The sequence below is a fragment of the Pseudophryne corroboree genome, chromosome 1, assembly GCF_028390025.1.
Source record: "Pseudophryne corroboree isolate aPseCor3 chromosome 1, aPseCor3.hap2, whole genome shotgun sequence".
NCBI classification, from domain to species: Eukaryota; Metazoa; Chordata; class Amphibia; order Anura; family Myobatrachidae; genus Pseudophryne; species Pseudophryne corroboree.
In genome coordinates this window covers 84,950,311-84,973,388 of record NC_086444.1, presented here as the reverse complement: position 1 = coordinate 84,973,388, position 23,078 = coordinate 84,950,311, and positions in this window count along the sequence as shown.

Genomic DNA, 23,078 nt, shown 5'->3' with positions numbered 1-23,078 from the left:
TAAGTGCTCTTCGGATCACACCCACATGTTCCAGTAAATAGAGGTTCAGGTCGCAGGGGCCCTAGTTTGAGTACGCCAGCGCTAAGGCAGTGTGTGGGCGTATTGGTCGACGTGGGCGAGTGAGTGGAGGTACTCGGTAAACTTCCGCCGCCGGCCTACCCCGGACATCTTGGTTTTTGTAATGGTTCGCTGAAGACCCTGATTTGAAGGTCAGAGGTAGTGAAAGCAACACCTGCAAAGATGGGGGCCAGTTGTTCAGGTAGGGGGCGATCAACCTCGGTTCAGGTTGACTTAGTAAACCGACCAATCGGGTCGGCAAGGTATATCATGTGTGAGAAATACGGTTCACACACAGAGGTTTTGTGCGATGAATGGGAAAGAATGACTGTGCATGACGGGGAAAAGTTCCCACGGGTAGGCAGTTTTAGTCCCGAGGTGTTACAAAATCTAAGGAGAAGGATGTGTCTCGTTAAATCTGCAAAGAGACGGATCAAATATTATGATTGTTTACAGTTATGGCAACGGGAAAGTGAAATACAAGGAGAATTAGCTTATACAGCTGACTCTCACTTTGGTAAGAAAAATATGGCAACGGGAGAGAAGGTGGTTACAGAGAATGGCACACTGGTGTATGATAAAAATGCACTTAGCAACTGTATTAATAATTATGGTAGTAGTAAATGTAACAATGATAAAAGTAAAACTGTTAAATGTACAACTGTTAACCTGTGCAAGTTGCACTCCATGTTAAACTTCCCTCAGGATTACAAGCAAGAAAGTGAGCCCAGCACGAGGTCGGCACCTTTTCCAGCAGCCATCATACAAGACATCCAGGTGGACGCGACCCAATCGGTAAAGGCAGTAGTCGAACCTCCTAACGGAGGGTCAGGTGAGGTCGTGTCCACAGGTACGTACGGTGTTATATATCACGCACAAACAAATGTACCTCATATTGTAGAACCAACACAAGATGATGTAGTTGAACTTAACCCTGTCGGGGTGATCGCAGTCCCAGATGGGAAGACTGACGCTCAGGGAATCATTCCCGCCAGGAGCAGTGCAATGCCCTGCCCCTGGTCCCGGACAGAATTAAGGACAATTATGTCTGAATTCCCTGATCCTAGGAAAGATCTAGTTGCATGTCAGAGGTTTATTAAAGAACTAGGAAACTCCACAGAACCCACCAACAAAGAGTGGCGGACAGTGCTGAGGGCATGTTTGCCTTCCAGTGTTGACCCTGCAGAATTTATTACTGATTGTAAATTAGACACAGAAGTACCTCGTACGGAGGAACACAATCAGGAATGTATTAAGCAGATCAACCGACAGTTAGGAGTATATTTCCCAGCCGTTGTCGAGTGGAAATTTTTTTTCTCCATTTGACAAAGGGAGGGGGAAAGTACTTCTAATTATTTCAATCGAGCACTGCGAGTAATGGCTAGAGATACTAGGATCACGGACATTGAGAAAAATGCACAGCATAGAGATATAGCGGTTAAGGTATTAATGGATGGTTTACAGGAAGTGTTGAGAACAAGGGTACAGACCTCTCCACCTAACTGGAGAGGTGTCTCGGTGGCTGTCTTGAGAGAGTCTGCTATTGACCATGAATGGAACATCAAAAGACACCTGGAGTCACAGGGCAGTAAGCAAATGACAATCAGTAGACAAGCCCTGACAACGAAGCCACACCAGCTTAAGCCCCAAACCCCTGTGAGAAATTCAAATGTGATAGTTTGTTATCATTGTCACAAAGAGGGACATTTTGCAAGAGATTGTAGATCAAGAAATATACAAAAGTCATATCAACCCCCTAGACAACGACATGACCATGATATCCAAAGAAACAGGGAAGCACAGGGAGGTAAGAAGCCTCAGATCCCTGTGGGTAAGTCAAAGGTGATAAGGTGTTATAATTGCCAGAAGGAAGGTCATTTTGCACGTAGTTGTAGGTTTAAAGATCCACAGAAGGTATATCAACCCCCTAGACAAAAACACGAGCAGAGTTATGACACACAAAATTGTAATCAGGGATCACATAAGAAGAATTTTGGGTCGCACCTGTAAGATGCAGTCAGGAAAGGTGATCATTAGGACTGATAGTAAGCCTGAGGTTATAGTTAATGAAATTGGGAGGTCAGTTCCTTGTAGACACAGGAACGGCCGGGTAAACGTTGTAAATTTATCCATAAATGTTTCTTTTTCCCCATCTCTGACGTTCATCGGCAGAACTCAAACATCACATAGCTACTTGATCTTTGCAGAAGTCTATCTAACCCCAGTGTGACCTACCGACATTGGTGTGTCCTGGCCAGGCACAAAAGGGTGAAGTGTGGAAATACTGGTGGGGAGGGGACTGCGCAAAGATACCAGTGGATGTGCTGGTGTGACAGCCTGATGGTGAACGGAAGATCTGACAATGTTTTTTTTTTTTTTTTTGTTTAATGAAAAATGTGATGAATTGTTCTCTCTCTCGTTTGTTTTTTTCCCCCCTCTTCTCTCTCATGTTCTTATGTTTTAAAGATGGTATGTTACACATCAGTTAGACAAATGGTAATGCAAGATTTTTGCTCCTTACAGAAAGATCGCAGATTTGGAAGGAATATTGTATCACCAGAATGTTCGTTTGGAAGATTGAGAGACAGCACCTTTGAGATGACAACAGAGCAAGAAGAACAACAAGACTAGAGGACAAAAGCATCGTAACATTTTTCTTTCCCCTAAAAATTATTTTTTGTACCCCCATTACAAATTTCTCCTTTTCCTCCTATAAGATGGACTTGCCCCAAGAGACTGTGATCCGGATTTTCCTGTTGACCATGATGTTGACCAGAGCAGTCTGTTTCGGCGAGAGTACCATGGAGGTCGAGAAAGGATCTGGAATGGGTTCTGATGACCAGGATGGAGGCGTAGTTTTCCAAGAGCAACATAATCTCAGAGTAAAGGCGAGTATCAGAAAACGATCTGGTAGCATTGACAATAGAAGGAATTGTGAAGGATTGTTAGCTTAAGAGAACTGCATGTGTAGGCATTGTGACAATATAGTTGAGGATGGGTGCATCAAGAAATGTCAGTCCAGTTTTAATGTCCACATGGACCGGCATCCATTGAGTGACTATCACTCCTTAGTGGGTAAAGTGTTAAATCAGACAGACTGTTGGGTATGCTCTCAAGTACCTCAAGGTCATAGCAAATCAGGACTAGTACCATTCCCTTTAACTGTAGGAGAGGTACTTGAGTTAAGTGGTGGGAGGCCGGTGGACAAGAGGTTTAATATCTCTAGTCCTCCTAGTTTGAAGCTCCACCAGTATCATGTGGATAGGTCTTTAGTATGCTTTAACATTTCCAATCCCCGAAAGCCGGGAAATTGGGAAGTGTCATGGAGTAATCAAACCATGACATTTTCATATAGAGCCGACAGAATGCCCATAGACACAGAACTTATACGCCAGATAGCCGACCATGGAAGATTTTTCCGGTATAAGTACACTCTAGGAAGTAGGACCATGCGAGTTGGAGTAGTATCACCAGGATACTGTGCACATATCGTACAACCAGATATGTGTACTAGACAGATGGGAGAATTAGGGTTAGAAGAGTTCACATGGAAAGTTTGTAACATGGTTATGTAATACTCAGTCCCATATGTTCTCCCCGATGATGCATATTTCATATGCGGGAGGAAGGCGTATAGGTTCCTCGCCCCAAACTCAGAGGGATTGTGTTATGTTGGAAAAGTACTGCCTGAAGTAATGACTGTATCCCATAACAAAATGAAAGACATTCACCGCGGTGCCCAAGCTCCTTATACTCACACTCATTACGAGCACATCGTTAAAAGGCACCTGATAGAGAGGACAGAGCACTCGGCCTCTGATCTGATCCATGAATCCACCGAGATTCAATTCCTACTCGCGTTAGATATCACTCGTATCGCCAGAGGAGTGATAAATTATAAATATATCTGCGCTAGCGAACTTGTTAGACAATATCACCGAAATGTATGATGACACGTTCAGGTACACTGGGAAAGAGTTACAAGCCTACAAAACAGAGCTGGTTCAGCATAGGATGATTCTCAATTATCTCACAGCTGTGACAGGCGGGTATTGTGTTACCCTAGCAACTCAATATGAAATAAAGTGCTGCACGTACATTACAAACAGCACGGAGGACTCAGCCGAGGTCATAGACCAAAAGATGGATGACATTTTACAATTAAAGTGGGAGTTTCGAAGGAAACACAATCTCACACTCGCTGCTGTGGGTAATGAGCTGACCAGTTGGGTGTCATGGTTGAACCCACGAAATTGGTTCTCTGGTTTAGGAGAATGGACCCAAAGTATTATAATGGACGTAGGGAAATTTCTCTTGTGTATTCTGGGAGTCGTCATATTGGTTGGCCTGATATTTAGATGCGTTCGGGCTTTAACGAAGTGTAAAGGTAGTACCAGAGTGATGAGTCTGAGGAGCGAGGACACTGAAATAACAACAACTAATTTGATTTATGACCCAACGATAGAGACAATGTTGTGATGAAAATGTGATTCCACGGTCCGTTTCTTTCACCCGTTTCTCCTTTGTTTTCCTCCAAGGTACAAAGACATCCGCTTGGAAGAAGAATTTGACAACCTCTTTTATACAGACCATTGATGAACTATGCTACAAGCCCCCAATATCCCTAGTGACTTTAACTTTTACGATAGCCCAATACTTTAGAGACTGTAATTTTATGGACAATGGAACAACTTTTGCTTGCTATTTATAGCAAAAGCACCGAGAGACATCAGACAACATGTACATCAAGACAAGACATCAGACAAGACCTCAATCGGCGACTGTTTATTTAAACTCACATAGTTTACAACTGCATTTATAACGATTGTTTCTTATCTTCATCTCTACAACCTCCAGGTAATGACACACATAGTCGACAGGGAATATAGACACATATATCAGTACTCATATGTCCCCCCCTTCATGTATCATCAACTAAATGTGCTCCCCCATTTGTTGCAACCAAAAGCCGAAAAGAGCTCGGTAGAGTTTGACAGCCCATCCACAGACCCTTGATAAGGGATAAGAAGGATTAAATATATACTTCGCAATACCTCGAAGCTTGATTTAAAACACGTACGGCACGATGATACATGACCCCTCAAACATGGATTCCTACACACATGCTTTTACTATCTCACTAGGTCATGTTTTTCCCACCTTCTCCTCTCCTCCCTTTACCCAATCATAAAAAGGTATTTACATGATGACATATATTTTTCTTTTTTTTTAACTGTTTTAGGAAGTGGCAGTTATTGATGACTGCCAAAGGGTGGACTGTCAAAGTCGGAAAAATATCATGCTACACGTTGCCATATATTCACCCCATGCGCTTGCCCGCTGCACGTGCACATTCTCTCCCATGCATGCGCATATTCGCAGTTGCGTAATGAAGCTTCTACGGCCGTGCGCATTGACGCGTGGTATGTGCATTTACGGTAGAGTTTGTGTGCGTCTAGCGGGCGACTCAAATGTTACATAGTAAATCCAAATAGTATGTTTTATAGGTAATGTTCCCCTTAATAATAACTGTAAGTTTGTTTATTGTAACTGGTCGCTGGACAGGGGAATTCCTCTTTGCATGATACGAAGGGTCAGACAGGGTTTGAGCAGTGGTGTATGGTACCTATGGGCTCCACAGGGAATGACATTGGGGATGTCCTAAAGCAGTTGCTCATGGGAGGGGACGCACTGTAGTGGGCACAAGAACCCGGCGGCCAAAGGAAGCATCCTGGGATGCGGAAGTATTGAAGGCATAGAACCTTATGAACGTGTTCACTGAGGGCCACGTAGCCATCTTGCACAATTGTTCAAGGGTCGCACCACGGCGGGCCGCCCAAGAAGGTCCAACAGACCGAGTAGAATGGGCCTTCATGGTATCAGGAGCTGGAATGCCAGCCTGTACATAAGTATGTGCAATCACCATTCTAATCCATCTGGCCAGAGTCTGCTTGTGAGCAGGCCAGCCACGTTTGTGAAAACCAAACAGTACAAAGAGAGAATCCGACTTCTGAAGGGATGCAGTTCTCTTCACATAGATACGGAGAGCCTGTACCACATCCAAAGACCGCTCTTTGGAAAACAAGTCAGGAGAGGCAAAGGCCGGAACCACAATCTCCTGATTAAGGTGGAAAGAAGACACCACCTTAGGTAGATACCCAGGACGTGTCCTAAGAACCGCCAGGTCACAATGAAAAATCAGATACAGGGAACTACAAGACAAAGCACCCAGATCCAGTACCCGTCTAGCAGAGGCAATAGCCAGCAGAAACAATACCTTAAGAGAAAGCCACTTAAAGTCTGCCGATTCAAGAGGCTCAAATGGAAACCCTTGCAACGCCTCCAGAACCACCGACAAGTCCCCAGGAGCCACAGGCAGGACATAAGGAGGTTGAATCCGCAACACACCCTGAGTGAACGTATGAACATCAGGTAAAGTCGCAATTTTTCTCTGGAATGAAACCGACATGGCAGAAATATGAACCTTGATGGAGGCCAGACGAAGGCCCAAGTCCAGGCCTTGTTGTAGAAAGGCCAAAAGTTTGGACGTACTAAACTTGTAAGCGTCATGATTATTAGAGGCGCACCAAGCAAAGTAAGAATTCCAGACCTTATGATAAATCCGAGCAGAAGCCGGTTTCCGGGCCTTCAACATGGTTTGAATGACCGCCTCAGAAAATCCCTTGGCCCTGAAGACGGAAGCTTCAAGAGCTACGCCGTCAAAGCCAACCGGGCTAAATCCTGATATACACAGGGGCCCTGAACGAGGAGATCTGGGCGCTGCGGAAGTAGAAGGGGACGCTCTATTGAGAGACCCTGAAGGTCTGAGAACCAATGCCATCTGGGCCACGGGGGAGCGATCCGAAGTAGAATTCCTCCTTCTTGCTTGAACTTCCTTATTACTCTGGGCAGGAGTGACACCAGAGGGAACATGTATGGCAGCTGAAAGTCCCATGGAATTGCCAGTGCGTCCACAAACGCAGCTTGAGGATCCCTTGTCCTTGCTCCGAAGACCTGAACCTTGTGATTGTGTCGAGACACCATCAGGTCCACATCTGGAAGGTCCCACTTGTCCACGAGGAGTTGAAACACTTCTGGATGGAGGCTCCACTCTCCGGCATGTACGTCCTGATGACTGAGAAAGTCCGCTTCCCAGTTGAGGACCCCCGGAATGAATACTGCCGATATGGCTGGCAGATGGCGTTCCACCGATTGAAGAATCCTGGATACTTCCCTCATTGCCATGCGGCTTCGAGTGCCGCCTTGATGATTTATGTACACCACTGTGGTGGCGTTGTCCAACTGTACTTGAAGAGGTCTGTTCTGTATTAAATGCTGGGCCAAGTTCAGCAAGTTGAACACCGCCCGCAATTCCAGAATGTTTATTGGGGGGGAGAGACTCCTCCCTGGTCCACCGACCCTGAAGGGAGTGTTGCTCCAACACCGCGCCCCAACCTCTCAGACTGGCATCCGTCGTCAGAAGGACGCAGTTGGAGATCCAGAAGGGACGACCCCTGCTCAATCGATGGTCCTGCAGCCACCAGTGTAGTGACAGACGGACCTCCGGAGACAAGGAGATCATTTGCGATCTGATCCGGTGAGGCAGGCCGTCCCACTTGGCAAGAATCCGTTTCTGCAGACGGCGAGAATGGAATTGAGCATACACCACCATGTCGAAAGCCGACACCATGAGACCTAGCACTTGCATTGCCGAATGTATCGACACTTGCGGATGAGATAGGAAGCATCGAATCTTGTCCTGAAGCTTCAGGATTTTCTCCTGAGACAAGAACAACCGCTGGCTGTGAGTGTCCAACAAAGCCCCCAGGTGCACCATGCTCTGAGCAGGGACCAGGGAAGATTTCTTCCAGTTGATGAGCCACCCATGGGCATGCAGTAACCGGATAGTCAGATCCAGATGGCGTAGGAGAATTTCTGGGGAATTTGTCAGGATCAACAAGTCGTCCAGATACGGCAGGATCCTGACCCCTTGACGGCGGAGTACAGCCGTCATTACCGCCAGGGCCTTTGTGAAGACTCGCGGAGCCGTGGTCAAACCAAAAGGTAACGCCCAAAATTGGTAATGGAGGTTGCCAACCGCAAACCTCATGTACTGCTGATGTGACATTGCAATGGGAATATGCAGGTAAGTATCCTGTATATCCAGGGAGACCATATAATCCCCAGGTTTCAAGGCCAGAACAATAGAGTGAAGAGTTTCCATACGAAACTTGGAGACCCTCACAAATTTGTTCAAGGACTTGAGGTTGAGAATGTGCCAAGAGGACCCATTCGGTTTCGGGACTAGGAACAGCGGTGAATAGTACCCCCTGCCCCTTTGAACCAGAGGCACCTGTACTACCACTCCTGTGTCCAGCAGGGACTGTACCACAGAATGAAGAGTTTTTGCCTTCACCGGAAACTGAAATCTAAATGACAGTGTAAAAATAAAGCAGCCTGTATTTACCCTGCACAGAAACAAAATAACCCACCCAAATCTAACTCTCTCTGCACATGTTATATTTACCACACCTGCAATTCACATGGTTTTGGCCATTAACTAACAAATTTGCTGCTGGCCTGAATTAGGCCCCATGTACCCTTCTGCGACACTGCCACTGATTGCTTGCCCATCTGTGCCAAATTAAGGGCCACATTGAAAAAGTTCAAGGGCCTGAGAAGTGGAGGAGCTGAGACCAGTACTGCATGGGTGCGGCCAGTGTCATGGGCAGGGCCGTATTTTTGTATGGGCTCTTGACCAAGGGCCCCAGGAGTAAAAGGGCCCTATGCTGATAGCTGAGGGTCCCCTCTTTCCAGGGGTACCAGATTTTTGAAAATCAGCCTTGGGGAACCGGAGATATCTGTTTTGAAAGCAGTGGTCCCCAACCAAGCCTATTAATTGCCCTTCCCAGTCTGATATCTCGGGTTCTGTCTGACTTAGAGTATTTCTGAGGGTATAAGCCAAAAGCTGGGACTCTCCCCTTTTGGTGGACACTGCCAACTTGTCTCTACTATGTCCAGAACCAGAGATATCAGCCTTCAAGCAGCTGGTCCCTGCTCCAGCTCCACACGCCTAATATGCAGTTTTAGATTTTCGTTGGTGAATTGCTTTGGCTCCTGAACTCTGATCCCCAAGTCCCCAGAACCTTTTGAAAGGTGCGACTCTCTAGCTTTTTATCCCACTCAAAAGCTAGATATATCTGCAATCAAGCAAGCTGCCCTCCCACTGGAAAATGATAAATATTAAGCCCACTCCACTATCCACCCCTCCCCTACGTATTAAACACCCCCTACCACTCTGGAAGTCATGTACCAGGGCTTCTTCATTCAGCCCAATGCCCCCTTCTACAGTTTAGCCCCATCTGTGCAGTAAAGGAGTAATTAGCAGAAATTACTGTTCCAGGTCCTACATGCTGAGCGGAAGATAGAACACGCCCTACCGCCCGCAGGACATCAAAGCTGCACTGATAGCACCTCCCACCCCTACCGCTGGAGAATGGATTGGGGGCCCAGTGCATTGCTGTGCCCAGGGGCCTACACTGCTGTTAAGACGTCCCTGGTCATGGGAGCGTGTGCACTCCTTACACTGTTAACACCACTGTCTCCCTAAATACTGAATATTAGAATGATTTTGATTTACAGCCCACTGTGTGGCCAAGTAGGTCATTGTCCTGCTGCCAGGATGATGGGCCTATTTTTATGTGGAGGCCTAGACCTGTCGATCTATCTGCCCCATTGTTAATCTGACCCTGTGGCTCATGCGATGGGTGCTGGATCACTGAGAGCTGAGTGCATTCACCGCTGACTGCTCCAAGAGGCTACAGCTTGTAGGAACCTAAAATGGGGTTAAAACAAAATCTATAGAAAACTTAAACATTTATTTACCAGTCCAAGAACCAAATATTGAGTACACTGATACTCGTGCCCTAGTGGAAAAAAAAAGGTAGAACTATTCTAGGTAATGTCAGTTAATCTCATGTATACTGATGGCAGGTTCTGAACATGATTATAATAACAGTAATCAGATTCAAAGTATAGGTCCCATCTGGGTTACAAACTAATGCAGTAAAATCACGATCGCTGAATGTGTTTTTAATTATTTTACTGCAGCAGATGTATCCCAATAATCTTCTGTGCCTGGGAAATACCAGTTTATACTGTACTATGGGGGTCATTCCGAGTTGATCGCACCGAGCAACTTTTTGCTGCTAGTGCGATCAACTAATCTTCGTCTATGGGGGAGTGTATTTTAGCATAGCAGGGCTGCAATCGCTTATGCAGCCCTGCTATGCTAAAAAAGTTTCACGTAAAACAAGACTAGCCCTGGACATACTTACCCAGTACAACGATCTCAGCGATGATGGTCACGGCTTTGACGTCAGACATTGCCTTCCGTTCTCCTGGACACGCCTGCATTTTCCTTACCACTCCCCGAAAACGGCCGCCAACGGACAGGTGACGCCCCGGAATGCCTTCCTTCTGACAATCTTTTTTGCGGTCGCCGCTGCGATCACTTTCTTCGTAACCATCGTCGTTGCTCGGCGGCCCCTGTCGCTGGGCAACGACGCGCGTGTGCAATGTGCACGCCGCGCATGCGCATTCCAGACCCGTTCGCACCGCAGTGTGCGAATGGATCGGAATGACCCCCGATATTCATTATACATATTTTGCTACAGAATGCTCTATTAAATTAATTATTAAATGTATAGCAGTCTTAATATGCAGCAGTGTCAGTATTTTGTCCTAAACTTTCAAACTATAGTTATTATTTAATTTCCAGATTAATTACCATGTTTCCAGTTGTAAAGTGCAACGGAACTTGCTGCGCTAGATAAGAAACGGTTAATAAATAATAATAATAATAATAATAAATGTTTCTTTAATCTATTTAATTGTTTTGTTTATTCCCACAGTTATACGTCTTTTTTGCTCTTTTTCAATTGTAATACTTTTTTTGTCACTTTTGAGTTTAAGGGGCAAACTCTGTATTTATTATTTATCAGGTTCTAGACTACGCATGCATGGGTGTACCGCCCGGTAACGGCAGCGGAGTGTAGCCCATAGGCTACAATGGCTAACACTATGGTTACTGCTTTTGTGATTGAAAACGGGGGACTGCAGTAGATATAGGTGATATTTGCTGCTGTCCCCTGAATATATAGTCAGGATTTACTTAATATTTGCAGATACCCCCTGTAAAAACAGGCCCGAAGCAGAACTGGATTGAGCATTCAGGGGGCCCTCTCCCTCCTGTCAGCACCGCATCCCTGCCTGTGGTCAATGTGACTCCTCCTCCCCCAGCTCTAATATTCCAATATATTATAAATATACTGTGTGTGTATGTATATATATATATATATATATATATATCCTATACAATAGCCCAGATCTGTGACTTTGTGACTCATTTGCTAACGCTGGGCGGAGTCACAACACTGGGCGGAGTTAGTCAAATGAGTCACAGATCTGGGCAAATCTATAGGAGACTAGGAGCAGAAGCAGATAGTATGGGCATGACACAGGCAGTGGTGCATACCTCCCAGCTTTCTTCAGGCAGACAAGGGTGCATACCTCCCAGCTTTCTTCAGGCAGAAGGAGGGACACACGTGCGTCGAAAAGGGGGCGTGGCCAATGAAAAGGGGCGTGGCTTCACAGGACCGTTTTCGTCAGTGAGGGGGCATGCCCAGTGCTCTGTGAGCTGCTGGCATGCCTCCAGGGGCGGATTATGAGTCCGGGGGGCCCAGGGCACTTGAGACAGGGGAGCCCTCAGCTGTTAACAATGGGCAATTAGCACAGCCTTTAAAAAGGGCACTTCTACAGCAAGCACACATACCTTGATCAAGCTGTTGGTACAGCGAAACGCGTTGGTTAAGAGAAGTTGGGCACTACAGACTCCACTACCTTATATCTGGAACAAGTCTAGAAGTCCGTATACAAGCCAAAACGGGGATTCGACAGACATCCACTAACAACATAGGAGACCAAGCTTCAAATAGGACTGGGTTGCTGCTCGGAACAAAGCAAAGGTCTGTCCTAAGAAATTTTGTGGACTTTCATCTGTCAGCACTGTAAATTGCCCCCAGGACTGTGGCACAAGTTCCTTGGAGTATACACACCAACTGACTGCTCACCTTCTTGCATGGTAATATACCAGACTAATTGCTGTGCTGTGCTTGCCCAGATTTTTTACATATATATATATATATATATATATATATTTCTTTTATGCATAAAATTCTTTTATATATCTGATGTACATCTATGAAGTTTTAGATTAAGTGTTGCAACAAATTCTATACAATAAAATATATTGTTTGGTTTTTCCATATCCAGTTTCCTAAGCGCTGTATATATTGTTTTTTCTTGTTACTCTCAGGGGCTAACTACCCCTTTCTAACAGCAGCTTTAACGAGAAGCATCCCATCTTAACAAGCGCCGAATTTATTACCTTGGTAATTCCCTTCTCCACAGCTATCTCATTGCTGTGCCTGCTGTGGGGCTGGGGGCGTGGTCTAATCGCGGGACGCGGGACCACACACCCTTATGCAAATTCCGGGATATTTTTTTTATATGGAATTTTGGCCCCTCAGCTAGGGCTAAATCCAGAGGAGGTGGTCGCTCCCCCCTACACACTCGCACAGGCAGAAGAAAGCAGGGAGACTGCTGCCTCCCTGCAACACCACAGACCTGCCAACACGCAGCAGCGTGTGCTGACTGTAGCACAATGCTGCTGCTGTTGCTGGCAGAACGGGGGAGCTTCTGAGCTGGGACAGAGCTACTCCAGCCGGGGGGCCCCCTAAAACTGTGGGGCCCACGGTACGTACCCCCTGCCCCCCCCCCCCCCTTAATCCGGCTCTGCTGCCAGAACCCCGGGACAGACGGGCACCGGCTCACTGTGTGCTTGACCCCCCACATCAGCATACTCAGCAGGGTCTCTCTGGCGTGGAGGAGCGTCACTTTCTAGCACACTCCATGCTTCTTAGCTGCAGTTTTCTGGGGCACCTGCTGCTGTGCAGGTTCCGTACTGCCTCTGTTATCTCCAGCCCCGGCAACCCCACCGCTAGCTGCAGCGCTGCCGCCCGCAGTGAGATGCGCCCAGCTCCTTCACACACTTTAGCCAGTGGGTAGCGCTGCAGAAGTCCGAGCTGCTTGCAGGCTCCAACCCCCTCCTCCCTTCAGCCGCAGCGTCTCCTGGGAGCTAACCAGTCACTCCCAGTCTCCCCTTACCACAGTGCCCAGCAGCCGCAAGGTCCGCGCCATGTGCATGCTATGACCCCCTCCTCCCTCCAGTCGCAGCATCTCCTGGGGGCTAACCAGTCACTCCCAGTCTCCCCTTACCACAGTGCCCGGCAGCTGCGCGAGGTCTGCAGTGTGTGACTGAGGAGGGGGGGAGGGATGCTGACGGGCAGAGGAAGCAGGACTCCAGCCTGAGAGAGTCAGCCATGCCAAGTCTCCACCAGCAGCAGATCCCAACAGGTTGGAGTGGAACAGCAGCAGCCAGCAGCAGTGACTCCGGTAAGACACATCTGTCTGTCACCACTGTTTTGTCCCTAATACCAATCTCTCCCGTGCCCTGTGTTCTGTCATGTCCCTGTCACCCCTGGCCCTGTCACCCTTATCCTGGCCATCCTGGCCTTGCCCTTTCACCCTTATCCTGGCCCTTTCACCCTTATGCTGGCCCTGTTACCCCTATCCTGGCCCTGTCACCCCTGTGCTTGCCCTGTCAACCCTATACTGGCCCTGTCACCCCTGTCCTGGTCCTGCCGCCCCTACCCTGGCCCTGTCACCCCTATCCTGTCCCTGTTATTTCTGTCCTAGCCCCGTCGCCCCTGTCCTGGCCCCGTCACCCCTGTCCTTGCCCTGTCACCCCTGTCCTGGCCCCGTCACCCCTGTTCTGACCCTGTCACTCCTGTTCTGACCCAGTCACCCCTGTTCTGGCCCCATCACCCCTGTTCTGACCCTGTCACTCCTGTCCTGGCCCTATTACTGCATGCCCTTCAACTACCTTTTTGGCAGGTACAGTACCCGCAGCGCCTCCAGACCCCTCCTCAATGCACCACACCTCCACACCTTCCCCTCCACCACATGCGGAACTCCACCCCTCCCCCACACGCTGTGCCTCCAGACCCCCTACACCACCCGTGGCTCCCACTCCTCTGCCTCTCCACCATCCACCCCCCATATATGTCTCCCCCCACACCTGCCCCCCTCCACCCGCAGCATCTGCAGACACCCTCCTCCATCTGCGGTCCCCCCCCTCCCCCACCCCTCCCCCACCCATGGCACCCCCGCACCTGCCCCTCCACCACCTGCAGCGCCTCCAGACCCCCTTCCCCATCTGCCGCACCACCCTTACCTGCCCCTCCCCTACCCACGGCGCCTCCGGACCCCCTACCCCACCCCCAGCACCCCCGCCCCTTCCCATCCCACAGCACCTACGGAACCCTTCACCCATCTGCAACATCCCCGCACCTGCCCCTCTCCCACCCGTGGCACCTAGTGATGTGCACCTGAAATTTTTCGGGTTTTGTGTTTTGGTTTTGGGTTCGGTTCCGTGGGCGTGTTTTGGGTTCGGACGCGTTTTGGCAAAACCTCACCGAATTTTTTTTGTCGGATTCGGGTGTGTTTTGGATTCGGGTGTTTTTTTCAAAAAACCCTAAAAAACATCTTAAATCATAGAATTTGGGGGTCATTTTGATCCCATAGTATTATTAACCTCAATAACCATAATTTCCACTAATTTTCAGTCTATTCTGAACACCTCACACCTCACAATATTATTTTTAGTCCTAAAATTTGCACCGAGGTCGCTGGATGGCTAAGCTAAGCGACCCTAGTGGCCGACACAAACACCTGGCCCATCTAGGAGTGGCACTGCAGTGTCACGCAGGATGGCCCTTCAAAAAAATACTCCCCAAACAGCACATGACGCAAAGAAAAAAAGAGGCGCAATGAGGTAGCTGTGTGAGTAAGCTAAGCGACCCTAGTGGCCGACACAAACACCTGGCCCATCTAGGAGTGGCACTGCAGTGTCACGCAGGATGGCCCTTCAAAAAAATACTCCACAAACAGCACATGACGCAAAGAAAAATGAAAGAAAAAAGAGGTGCAAGATGGAATTGTCCTTGGGCCCTCCCACCCACCCTTATGTTGTAAAAACAGGACATGCACACTTTAACGAACCCATCATTTCAGCGACAGGGTCTGCCACACGACTGTGACTGAAATGACTGGTTGGTTTGGGCCCCCACCAAAAAAGAAGCAATCAATCTCTCCTTGCACAAACTGGCTCTACGGAGGCAAGATGTCCACCTCATCATCATCGTCCGATTCATCACCCCTTTCACTGTGTACATCCCCCTCCTCACAGATTATTAATTCGTCCCCACTGGAATCCACCATCTCAGGTCCCCGTGTACTTTCTGGAGGCAATTGCTACTGGTGAATGTCTCCATGGAGGAATTGATTATAATTCATTTTAATGAACATCATCTTCTCCACATTTTCTGGAAGTAACCTTGTACGCCGATTGCTGACAAGGTGAGCGGCGGCACTAAACACTCTTTCGGAGTACACACTGGAGGGAGGGCAACTTAGGTAGAATAAAGCCAGTTTGTGCAAGGGCCTCCAAATTGCCTCTTTTTCCTGCCAGTATACGTACAGACTGTCTGACGTGCCTACTTGGATGCGGTTACTCATATAATCCTCCACCATTCTTTCAATGGTGAGAGACTCATATGCAGTGACAGTAGACGACTTATCAGTAATCGTTGGCAGGTCCTTCAGTCCGGACCAGATGTTAGCATCAGCAGTCGCTCCAGACTGCCCTGCATCACCGCCAGCGGGTGGGCTCGGAATTCGTAGATGGATGGATAGTATAGTATTATATTACTTATGGACGACGAGTGACGACACAGAGGTAGGTACAGCCGTGGCCTACCGTACTGCTGCTTATATATATAATATACTGTATAACGGACCTGGTGGACACTGTCAGCAGACTGCTAAACTAGTATGAAGGAAAAAACAACAACACAGGTATACAATGTAGATGGATGGATAGTATAGTATTATATTACTTATGGACGACGAGTGCACTGACGACACAGAGGTAGGTACAGCCGTGGCTTACCGTACTGCTGCTTATATATATAATATACTGTATAACGGACCTGGTGGACACTGTCAGCAGACTGCTAAACTAGTATGAAGAAAAAAAAAACACCACAGGTATACAATGTAGATGGATGGATAGTATAGTATTATATTACTTATGGACGACGAGTGCACTGACGACACAGAGGTAGGTACAGCCGTGGCCTACCGTACTGCTGCTTATATATATAATATACTGTATAACGGACCTGGTGGACACTGTCAGCAGACTGCTAAACTAGTATGAAGAAAAAAAAAACACCACAGGTATACAATGTAGATGGATGGATAGTATAGTATTATATTACTTATGGACGACGAGTGCACTGACGACACAGAGGTAGGTACAGCCGTGGCCTACCGTACTGCTGCTTATATATATATAATATACTGTATAACGGACCTGGTGGACACTGTCAGCAGACTGCTAAACTAGTATGAAGAAAAAAGAAAAAAAACACAGGAGTGTTTTTCAGGCAGACAAACGTATACTGGACTGGTGGTCACTGTCAGCAAAACTGTGCACTGTACTCCTGCTATAACTGCTCCCCAGTCCCCACAATTAGGCAGTGTGAGCAGAGCAGTGCACTCAGCACAGATATATCATGCAGCAGTGCAGCACACTGAGTGAGCACAGATATGGTGGAGCGTTTTTTTTTCAGGCAGAGAAACAAACAAAGGATTAAACTCACTGGTGGTATAATCAAAACCCTGCACTGTACTCCCTAACAGCTGCTCCCCGTCCCCAATCCTCCCCACAATTATAAGTAAGTCACTCAGTCTTTATACTCAGTCTTTTTCTACTATAACGGAGAGGACGCCAGCCACGTCAATCCTCACCCTATCAATCTCAATGCACGTGTGAAAATGGCGGCGACGCGCGGCTCCTTATATAGAATCCGAATCTCGCGAGAATCCGACAGCGGGATGATGACGTTCGGGCGCGCTCGGGTTAACCGAGCAAGGCGGGAGGATCCGAGTCGCTCGGACCCGTGTAAAAAAAAAGGTGAAGTTCGGGCGGGTCGGATTCCGAGGATCCGAACCCGCTCATCACTAGACTGGCACCCCTGCCACTCCCCCACCTACAGTGCCTTCGGATCCCTCCCCCATCTGCAGCCCCCACTCCTCTGCACCTCCCCCACCCGCAGCACCTCCCGACCCTTCCCCATCCAGGCCCCCCCCCTCCACCCGCAGCATCTGCAGACACCCTCCCCAATCCGCAGTCCCACCCACACCCGCTACATTCTGTACATCGTGCCCTGCAGGTGCTGTTCACGCCGTCGCAAGGGGCTGCGCCTCCTTCACCATCGCACGCCCTTTCATTGTGCAATATTTAACCACTAACAAAGGAATGCAGGTAATACTCCATATAATACAAATATTGAACCCCAGAAAGGCATGCAAGGGTTAAGGGGGCGTATCCACTTGCGACGGTGTGAAGAGCGCCCGTAGGGCGCGATGAAGCACCTAATATATAATATACACACATACAGGTTGATTCAAAAGTCGCAGTACACCCATTTGTTTCAAAAACTGTGCAGGAAATGGGAAAACTGAATTCTCCAGTAAGGTATGTGTGAGGTGGGCTATCTTTTAGGGTATGTATCAAACATGGATGCCTTCTTGAAATCGGCCATATTGAATCTAAGTCAGTTTTTTCAAATGAAAAAGTGGTCATGTAACATGTCAAACAACATCAGAATTAGCTGAAAAGTGTATTGCTGCAAACAGATTTGAAATAGCAGTTATGGTTCAAACGTTACAACACTTTTTTGTTGGAATTACAGGCTGACTTGTTCTCCATAAAGGACAGTCATTTAATGTGTTCAACATGTTGTCCCTCTTGGTCAACACAAACTCAAAGGCGCTGGATCCAATCGTCGTGCACTTGCAGAAGGATTTACGAAGAAATGCTGACACACGCTTCTTCAATGCGTTGCTGGAGATGATGTCTGTTTCTTATTTTCTCGCATACACGAGTTGCTTTAAATGACTCCACAGATAAAAGTCAAGTGGTGTGAGGTCAGGTGATCTGGGTGGCCATTCCACAGAACCACGTTGGCCAATCCACTGACCAGGAAATTGACCATCTAACCACTGACGAACAACTGCTCTGTAGTGTGGTGGAGCCCCATCCTGTTGAAAGTAACAGGGAAAGCTGCTATCTTCATTCAGAACTGAGGGGAAGACCACTTCTTGCAGCATTTCGAGGTAGCATTGTGAATTTAGGTTCTGGTCAATGAAAATGGGTCCAATTACACGGGTACCCCATATCCCAACCACACCATAACCTTTACGTCACCAACAACCTTGGAATGTTCCATCCAGTGTAGATTCTGGTCACTCCAGTACCTGTGTCTGAATTTGTGTTGACCAAGAGGGACAACATGTTGAACACATTAAATGATTGACCTTTATGGAGAACAGTTCAGTCTTTAATTCCAACAAAAAAAAGTGCTATAACTTTTGAACCATAACTGCTATTTCAAATCTGTTTGCAGCAATAAACTTTTCAGCAAATTCTGATGTTGTTTTCCATTTGAAAAAACTGACTTAGATTCAATATGACCGATTTCAAGATGGCGCTCATGTTCGGTACATACCCCATACCCTAAAAGATAGCCCACCTTACCCATACCTTACCGGAGTATTCAGTTTTGCTCTGGTGCCCTCTTACAGGGGAGAGCACCCCCACACATGTAGCAACGAGGAATGAAGCGGTACTCGGAGTCTCCAATCAGTGCAAAACAGCAGTCAAGCCTTTATTTTTCATGCGGGCGGTAGAAGCCACTGATCGGACTGGTGATGGTAAGGTATATATTGTTGTTTATGTGTTTTGTTTGTTATCCTGATGAAGGGGTGACCCCGAAACGTTGACAAATAAAGGCATGACTGCTGTTTTGCACTGATTGGAGACTCAGAGTGCCGCTTAATTCCTCGTTGCTATATATATATATATATATATATATATATATCAGAATAGAAAAGAGATTATTGCGCCACTTGTGTACAACAACAGCAATTTAAGAACCAACGGTATAAATATATCCAAAATAAATTACACTCCCTAAGGGTTAATACAGGGCGTCAGCTGTCCCCCAAAAACAGGGATGGTGGTTCCCTGTAGCAAGAGATTAATAACACACAGGGGGGTGGGGGATATAGCGACCAATTGTGTCTTAGAGAGATTCAATAAAAGTAAGTAGATCTAAATATATATATATATATATATATGTAATATGATAAAAGAATAATCAAAATCAGTAGATCTAATAAATTTATTAACACATTAAACAGAAATAAAAAATGGATTAACAGCTATAATAAAATTTAATAAAATTTGAGCAGCAAATCTCCTTAAAAAATGGGATAAAAACAGTATACACAATATAATATAATACCAGTTAAAATATGTAAAAAGATTTTAGCTTAACTTGGTATGAGGTCACTGCCAGGTTGTCCAACGCGTTTCGTCACTAAGACTTCATCAAGGGGTTATATATGTATGTATATATATATATATATATATATATATATATATATATATGTATATATATATATATATCCTCCATCAACCCCATATCTTATTTATTTAATGATCCCCCATCCCTTAAATATTTAATGACCCCCATCACCCCAACCTTCATATATTTAATACACCAGCGGTACAAGAACCCTGCCGCAGCACAAGAAGACTGATTTGTGCTGTGATTGCTGTTGGATGTCCCCACTCTCCATTATTAATAGTTGTGAGCTGTGCATCTGTGCCTCTCAAAACAGCACCAAGAAATTTGGTAACTGCTCAATCCAATTAGTAATGTCATCAAGGTGCATGAAAGAGAGGGGTTATTCTGAACAAGAAACAAAAATTACTTCTGCTTTCTAATATTCACTAACCCTTTAGCCGTTCACTGGTGTGCTGCCCTGGGGTGTCTGGCTCTTGCCGGTTTGTAGGGTGCCCCACCCCAGACTTAGACTTAATGTTAGGTACCCCCAGTACTCAGAGACGCCTTGAAGTTGGCCTGTGGGCTTACCATATCTTTGCAAATATATGCAACTGAGATCTCTGAATTAGCTACCGCCATGTCGTTTTCAAATCCTGTTGCTGATGTCATCCCGTGTTTTGGGGGATACTAGTGTTTTTGTTTCTTATTCAATAAACAGTCCTGAAATATATTTACTTACAGAGACTATTTACAAGTAACATAAACTCAGGAAAGGGAATTTCTGCAGTTCTCTTACAGAGCGGATGTTGTGCATATTGACAGTGTTGTGTATACATACGGATAGAGCGTGTACCGGTAGTCACCATTACTCACAGCATATGAAATGCAGACACAACATGTCAAGCCCTCAATCACTAAAAAATCCGCCCCAGGACACTTACTGTTTGTGCAAAATAGAGCTTTAAAATTATTTCAATTTTGATGGATGTAATATTTATTGCATAAATAAAAGCTACAAATAAAGATATTAACATTATTATAATTTTTTTTTAACAAAAAATAAAACAGGCTTTTTAAAAAATAATTTGCCCCCGGTATAAGCTAAATAGGGCTCTACTTTTATCGTCTGTTACCTGTGATAAAAGGACTTGTCACAGCTTTGTGCTATTCAAGGAGCGTGCTACTGCAAGAGAGATCTCTGATTACTACTGTGGCCACCCCAAGCTTTTGATTCTCTGTACACAGTTTTGGATGAAAACATAAGATGGAGCCCTCCCCCTAAATTATCAAAACTGCTACTGTTTGCGATCGCTTGCTGAGGGCCGCCCAGCACCGGGCAAAGCCGCCCAGCAGTCTAATGGAGGCCGGCGATGTGATGCATTTCTAAATAAGGTAAACTCTCCCCTGCCTCCGCAACTTGGCTGTGAGGGCACTTTGGCCGCCGCCATGTTTCCCCTCGCAGTGGCTGCGTGTGACGTCACGCTGCTGCCTCAAACCCACCCCCATTTCTAATAACACGCCCCCGTGATGCCGAATCGATGCCCCTGCAATGCTGCGTAGACACCCTGACCTCCCCAGGAACGCCTCAACCTGTCAATCAGGCAGAGGAATTCGCAATACTGAGAAGCGATCGCATTTCGCCACCCACGCACAGCGTGTGATGCTGGAAGAATGCAATCGCTTCTCAGTAGCAATGGCTACTGAATAAGGTCTATGGTGTGTATAGTGTGGATGGGGAAGCATGATGAAATTTGTTCTTCACAAAGGGGATCCAATTAACCACAGAGGAAGGGTTTCCAGAGGAGCGGGACGCACAATTTACCTCAAAAAGCATGCTGCCATTGTGCATCTAATTCTAATAGCAGCGAGTATTAAGATGTATTCAGACGTCCGTGGAGCCCTCCCTCTTGGAAAAAAAGTGGTGCAGCTGCCTGCACATTACTTAACAAAGACTCTGCTTATGAGCCCTATGTATGGGGCAGGGCCAGTTCTAGACCTTGTGGCGCCCAGTGCGAAAGTTTCCTTTGGCACCCCCCCCCCCCTCCCCGATAGGTAAAATAGGGTTAGTGCGTGCAGTAGGCGCACGGCAAAAATAGGGGTGTGGCTTCATAGGGAAGGGGCGTAGCCCCAGTTATGCCTCCTATAGTTGTGCCCCCAGTAGAGTTATGCCCCCTGTAGCTGTGCTCCCAGTAGATTTGGCCCTGTAGTTTTTCCCCCTGTTGCTGTGCCCTCAGTAGTTTTTCCCCCTGTTGCTGTGCCCTCAGTATTTTTGCCCCCTGTTGCTGTGCCCTCAGTAGATGTGCCCCCTGTTTCTATGCCCTCAGTAGTTGTGCCCCCTGTTGCTGTGCCCTCAGTAGTTGTGCCCCCTGTTGCTGTGCCCTCAGTAGATGTGCCCCATGTTGCTGTGCCCTCAGTAGATGTGACCCCCGTTGCTGAGCCCTCAGTAGATGTGCCCCCTGTTGCTGTGCCCTCAGTAGATGTGCCCCCATTGCTGAGCCCTCAGAAGTTGTGCCCCATTGCTGTGCCCTCAGTAGGTGTGCCCCCTGTTGCTGTGTCCTCAGTAGATGTGCCCTCAGTAGATGTGCCCCCTTTTGCTGTGCCCTCAGTAGATGTGCCCTCAGTAGATGTGCCCCCTGTTGCTGTGCCCTCAGTAGATGTGCCCCCTGTTGCTGTGCCCTCAGTAGATGTGTCCCCTGTTGCTGTGCCCTCAGTAGATGTGACCCCTGTTGCTGTGCCCTCAGTAGATGTGACCCCTGTTGCTGTGCCCTCAGTAGATGTGACCCCTGTTGCTGTGTCCTCAGTAGATGTGCACCCTGTTGCTGTGCCCTCAGTAGATGTGACCCCTGTTGCTGTGCCCTCAGTAGATGTGCCCCCTGTTGCTGTGCCCTCAGTAGATGTGCCCCCTGTTGCTGTGCCCTCAGTAGATGTGCCCCCTGTTGCTGTGCCCTCAGTAGATGTGCCCCCTGTTGCTGTGCCCTCAGTAGATGTGCCCCCTGTTGCTGTGCCCTCAGTAGATGTGACCCCTGTTGCTGTGCCCTCAGTAGATGTGACCCCTGTTGCTGTGCCCTCAGTAGATGTGACCCCTGTTGCTGTGTCCTCAGTAGATGTGACCCCTGTTGCTGTGCCCTCAGTAGATGTGACCCCTGTTGCTGTGCCCTCAGTAGATGTGCCCCCTGTTGCTGTGCCCTTAGTAGATGTGACCCCTGTTGCTGTGCCCTCAGTAGATGTGACCCCTGTTGCTGTGTCCTCAGTAGATGTGACCCCTGTTGCTGTGTCCTCAGTAGATGTGCCCCCTGTTGCTGTGTCCCAGGTAGCAGCTCTTACAAAAAAATATATATATTCTCCTCGGATCTATAGGAGAGACGTCATGACGTCTCTCCCATAATGCTGCACACAGACACTAGAGGTCAATTATGACCT